Here is a 6,015-nt window from a genome sequence, read left to right as displayed (position 1 = left end):
AGAAGCTAGAGAAGTATGCCAGGACAGGAAAGTATGGCGGCAAATAGTTAATAAAAAGAGTGTCAGTAGAGTGAATGACTCCTGAAACAAAGACCTTGGCTATTATTGGCCCAAGTGGGGAACCTTACATAACGACTTCGTGAGGTTCTTCGCTTGGGGTAATTGCTAGAGAGATTGATCAGCAACCTGGGTCGGAGCAGTGTTGCGGAACGAACGTGTTATTTACTTAAATAACACGAGAATTTTTGATCAATCTGAAAAATCTCTATCCCTTCCACACACTACTCATTTCCCCTGCCGAGGACCCCTTAATTTAAACGAAACTTACAATTCCTTCAATTATTTAAAAAATCTCGTATAATTCTTACAAGGGGTAGATTTATTTATTACAAAACACGCGATGACAATTAAGATTTTGAAAAAATTCAAGATGGCCGCAAAAATTTTGTTTTCAAACTCAAAATGGCGCCTTATAAAATACTCTAAAACTCGCATTTTCTATGCTTTTCGTCCAAAAATTTTGAAAATTTGAAGAAAAATTAATTGTATTAATATAAAATGTATGGTTGGGAGTATGTCGATCTCGAAATTTTTCCTAAGTAAAAATGGCACCTTATTACTGTTTACAAAAAGTTAAATAATTTTAACAAATTTTAACAAAATATGAAATACATTTTCGAACATAATTTAGGGATTCTCTAAACTTAATTTTTGTCTTAAATTTAAATTTTGGCTAATAAAATAAATAAAAGATTAAAAATTTCTAACTATTCAGTGAAAAGTTTTCAAATTTCATCAATATTTTGTTTAACTTTTACAAATTATGTAACTTTTAAAAATAGTAATTAGTCTAAAGATCATGATTATACATAGCGACGGCATTCCGATGCAATATAAAAAAGTTTAGTGCATTTAAAATTGCACGGTACTTTTTTCCATGTTAATTGCATGAGAAACTTTGAGTACTTTGGGCAACATGTTAATATTAACCGATTTCGCTCCAATTTAGTAAAGAAAATTCTTTTGGACATTCGAAAAAAATAGAGGTTGAGACCAAAGAAAGTAAAAAAAATCACTAAGATTAAATAAGAACCTACCTTATGCCTATTATCTCATTATGAGATGCCACCCTTAATTTTTTCTTCCATTTTATGAATTCCAAAATATACTCCTATCATAATATTCTCCTCACTAGCAACGTTTTCTATAATATCGTTTAGTTCTGTCCGTTAAAACTTAAAATTTATTTTATCATTATATTTTTATTACAGTTGTAAATTATCATTTTAACATTTCCAATTGATTTCAAACGAGTATTTTTGTTGCGAGCAAGATGCTGTTATTATTTTTATTAATTAATGATCATTCATTTTTGAAAAGTAGAAAATTAATAAAAATAATTTTAGAAAATAAAATATTCTGCACAAAAGAATAATTTCATTTGTTAAAAAATGTGATGCGTTGTTGAATACAGTATACATTTTGTTCTTATTAAGTTAAAAAAATGTATGCAACACGATCTATGATATGGATAATACAATTGCAAATTTCGTTTTGAAAATGTTTCTGCATTAAAAAAAAAGTTCTAACTTGTTTAATTTATTAATATTTATAAGGCTGAATATAAATAGAAATTACTCCAATATTTAAGAGAAATTTACATAGTTTTGTGCGATTCTTGGCTATCTTTCGGCTCTTTAAACCTCATAGACCATATAAAGTCTTTGAGTCCTTTCTTTATAAATTCTGACCATAAAACTAAAATTTATTTAGGCCTATATTTACCTTCAAACCTGAAAGAAAAAAAATAATTTGTTGACAAAATTTTTGAATTTTTTTTTAGTCCAAAAACTTGAATTTTCAGCCAAGAAGATGAATTTCCTATTGTAAAAAATGAATTCTCAACAAAATAAATTAATTTTGAACCAAATAGATGCATTTTTAACCAGGAAGTTGATTTTTTTCTAAAAAGACGAATTTCCATCAAAATAAATAAATGTATGAACAAATAAGAACATTTTCAACTAAGAAGATTAATTTCATTCCAAAAAAGATTAATTTTCAACCGACTAGTTTAATTTTTGTACTGAAATATAAATTTTAAACCAAAAATGGAATGGTTAAATCACCACTTGAAAAAAGTGATTAAAAATGTTTAAAAACGACTCTTTTACAAAACAGTTAAATTTTCTAACTAATTGTTGAATTTTTCAGATAAAAAGAGGAATTTTTTACACTGAAATATAAAATTTCCACAAAATAGTTACTTCTTAATCAAATAGTTAAATTTTTAGTTAAGAAAATTAATAACTACCCTAAAAAAGGGCAGCTTCAACAGAGTAGTTCAATTTTTAAATAAATAGATACAGTTTCTTCTGAAATTATGAATCCTTAGCAAAAAATGAATGTTTAAGAAAGCATTTTATAAATTTTTTAAATATAATTTATGTATAATAAAAACATTAATTATATTAACACATTATAACACATTATTATTATCAGTATTATAATACACCATAATAAAATTTTATATAATTTTTTATATAAAAGGTATTTTATAAAACTTTTATGGAAGGAATTAAATTGTAAACCTAAAGAAATGAATTCTCGATAAATTATTCGAATTTATAACCAAATACAGTGAAACTCTGCAATAGCCCTCCCTTCTATACCCCTTCCGAGAATTGAGGCCGCGTCGTATGAAGGTGCAACAGGAGTTGCGCGGGGTGCGAGGGGTATGCGGCTGTCACTCAAGCGAGCACTCAAGCATGAACAAACAAACGCGGAGCGGGTTTTACTTTAGTTGAATTTTCAATCAAACAGAAAATTGAATTTTCTTTCAAATTCTTGAAGTTTTGAACTAAAAAGACGATTATTCTATAAAACAGTTGAATTTTTAACCTAAAAATATAAATTTCAATGAAATAAAGTAATTTTGAAACAAACAATTGAATTCTTCTAAAAATAAGAATTTATCATAAATTTTGACAGTATATTACTATAAACCATTCTTATGGCTTCCAAAAGAAAATCCCAAAAGCGACAAATTTGAATTTTACGTAATTTTGCGATAATAATTTGCTTTAATAATTTCACAATTATTTAAATAATACGTCATAGTTTGTAATAAAAATATAATTTTAGAACTTAGTTGTCAGCAGCGCTATCGGACAAGTTTCATTTGAGTCTCAAAAAGTAAATGAAAACATCCCGACGTTTTGGAAATTCACCATTTCCATCATCAGGGGAGAATCGATAAAATAGATATAGTCTAGAATAGTAAATAGCCAATATCTAAAAAAGCTATAATAATATAATAATCTTAGTAACTGAACAATAAAAAGTACTTACGGATTAGTTTCGTAAAGACATAATTTTTTTGGAGTCAGTTAAAAATAGTTGTGATTTAGTCAGTTATTGTTAAAATGTGGATGTGAACAGGAAATTTCCGAAATAAAATTAATCTTCTGTAAAGTTAAAATAGTGAAATTGTTAATTATTTGAAAAAAGCAATTGTTTAGTAAGGTTAGGTTAGATTGAAAAGCATTTTTATTTACCACATTTAGAGTTCCGGAGTGATTATTTTGAAGTAAAATTGTTCATTAGAAGTAAAATGTAACTGAGATTAGTTGAAAAAGAAGTAAATTGTGTTACAAAGTTAAAAATAACTGTTAATATTTTTTGTGAGAGCAGGATGGAAAAGCAACCTGCTCCCATAAGGATGACTCTAAGAGTGCCTGTTAATAAGAAAACTGACCCATCGTACCATAAATCGGAAGTAAAGGCGCCTATTATAAACAAATATAAGCAGAGGGATGGAAGTATTAAGTATGTAGAAACTAGCAAGATAAATTCTATTTATAAATGAATAATCTTTAATTTTCAGATTTTTTTGGATATTGTTGTTAATGGTGTTGTGAAAGAACAAAAAGAAGGATTAAAAAAATATAATTATTTTTAATGAAAGAATTCAAGGATAGAATTGTATGATTTATTAAGGTAGTTTAAATTAGTAATTTTTTAAATACCCCCCCCCAAAGATAAAAGTGAGAAATATTATCATTGATATTGTTATGTAAATGATCATTTAAGACGTTGTCATCGTTTAATCTAACACTATCTTGATGTTCTTTTCGTCTAATGTGTAAGGGTTTTTTTGTTTGTCCAATATAATATTGACCACAATTACATGCAAAACGGTAGACTATGTCGGTTTTATTCAAGATTTCTAATTGGTCCTTTCCTAATTTAATAATTATATCCAGTTTAGAATTTATACGAAAAGTTGTGGTGATTTTATAAGTTTTCAGAAGTCTTTTATGCGATCGGAAATTGTAACATAATGTGGAATAGTAATGTTAATTTTTGGATCGAATTCTTTATTTATAATATTATTAGAATTGTTAATTAAATGTATGTTATTAAGTTCTTTTAATCTATTATTAATTTGTTTTGTCGATATTATTTTGTGGATAATTATTTAAAAATAGATCATGTTTAACTGTATTTAAATTAGCATTATGAAATTTGTTGTGAGAAAGTAAAATAGCTGAATCGACTAAGTTTTTTATAATTGAAATTTTATGCTGTAGAGGATGTTTAGATAAAACATTAAGTAATCGTCTAGAATATGCCGATTTTCGAATTCATGTGTAAATTTTAATCTTGCGTGAAATAAATTAAAGGTTTTAATAGTTTGTTCAATTTTATCTTTAGGAATAATTAAAAAAGTGTCGTCTACATATCTAAAATAGGCAAAAATTTAAAAGTAATTTGTTAAAAGTTTCAGATTCTAAATCTTGTATTACAATGTTTGCTCAGTTATTAGAAATAGGAGAAGCCATAGAAGTTCCAAATGTTTGTCTGTAAAAAGTTTTGTTAAATAGAAAATAGGTGTTATTCATTAAAAATGTAATTCCTTCTTTAAATTTGTCTAGAGGTAGTGCAGTGATTTTTTTAATGAGACATCATCTTTTTCCATACTATTAGAACCAACTCTACGAAAACATTTGTGAAAAGGGAAGTTACGTCAAGAGACATCATAATGTAGTCTGAAGGAATAGTGATTTTTTCAAGTTTTTGTTTTAATTCTATGGCATTTTTTCATAAAAGATTTAGGTTTAGGAAGAGCAGTGTTTAATATATTATTAAATATTTTAGTCATAATATAAGTAGGCGAATTAACGCAACTAACAGGTCTTAAAAAAAGTAATTTTTATGGATTTTAGGTAGACCCTAATTTCTGGCCAAATTTGTATTTTCTGTAATGAGATCTTATCTGTTAATGTTAGGTCCTGAAAAACCTTTTAGTCTCCATGTGTCAATTTTATTGCAATTTATCTGTAATTCTATCAATGCTAGTTTCTACATCTTTCACAATTTCAAAGATGTGTGGATTTTTTGAAGTTAGAAAAGTAGAACTGAATTTTTCACCTAATCTAAGGATATCGTTAACATGTTCAGGAATCGGAGTGTTCGTACAATTAATAATCCACGGATCAGTAATATTTGGATTGTTCGAGTATAATTGTTTATGTTTGTTAATTTGTAGATCTGGATTGTTACAGTTCTTAGAATGTAAGATGCTCTGTAATTTTTTCTCAAGAGAGTGATGTGTTAAATTAGGTTTACAATTAAGATTTCTTAGATATTCAGTAATATTATGTTAGTCATCGTTATCTAACGAAAAGAGAAGAAAGTTTTTAATTTTATTGGCATGTTTCTTTAGAAAGTTTAAATGGTTGTGAATATCAGAGATTTCAATTTTTCTGATTTGACGTTGTAATTTTTTTATACTAAACTGAAGCTTTTGTTTAATAGAATAACTATGAAAAGACAAATTATGAATATTTTTAGTTGAGTTAATAATCTGTTCACGAAGAATATCATATTCACGACAATTAATAAGGAAATCCTTTTTACGAGGGTAGTTCAATAAGTCCTTAGAATGACCAACAGATGGCGCGCGAATCGCTCCAAATCATCTGTTTTCAGTCAGCACCACTCCCGACTAGA

Source organism: Belonocnema kinseyi, chromosome 2 (genome assembly GCF_010883055.1).
Source record: "Belonocnema kinseyi isolate 2016_QV_RU_SX_M_011 chromosome 2, B_treatae_v1, whole genome shotgun sequence".
NCBI classification, from domain to species: domain Eukaryota; kingdom Metazoa; phylum Arthropoda; class Insecta; order Hymenoptera; family Cynipidae; genus Belonocnema; species Belonocnema kinseyi.
Note: the sequence above shows the minus strand (reverse complement) of the source record.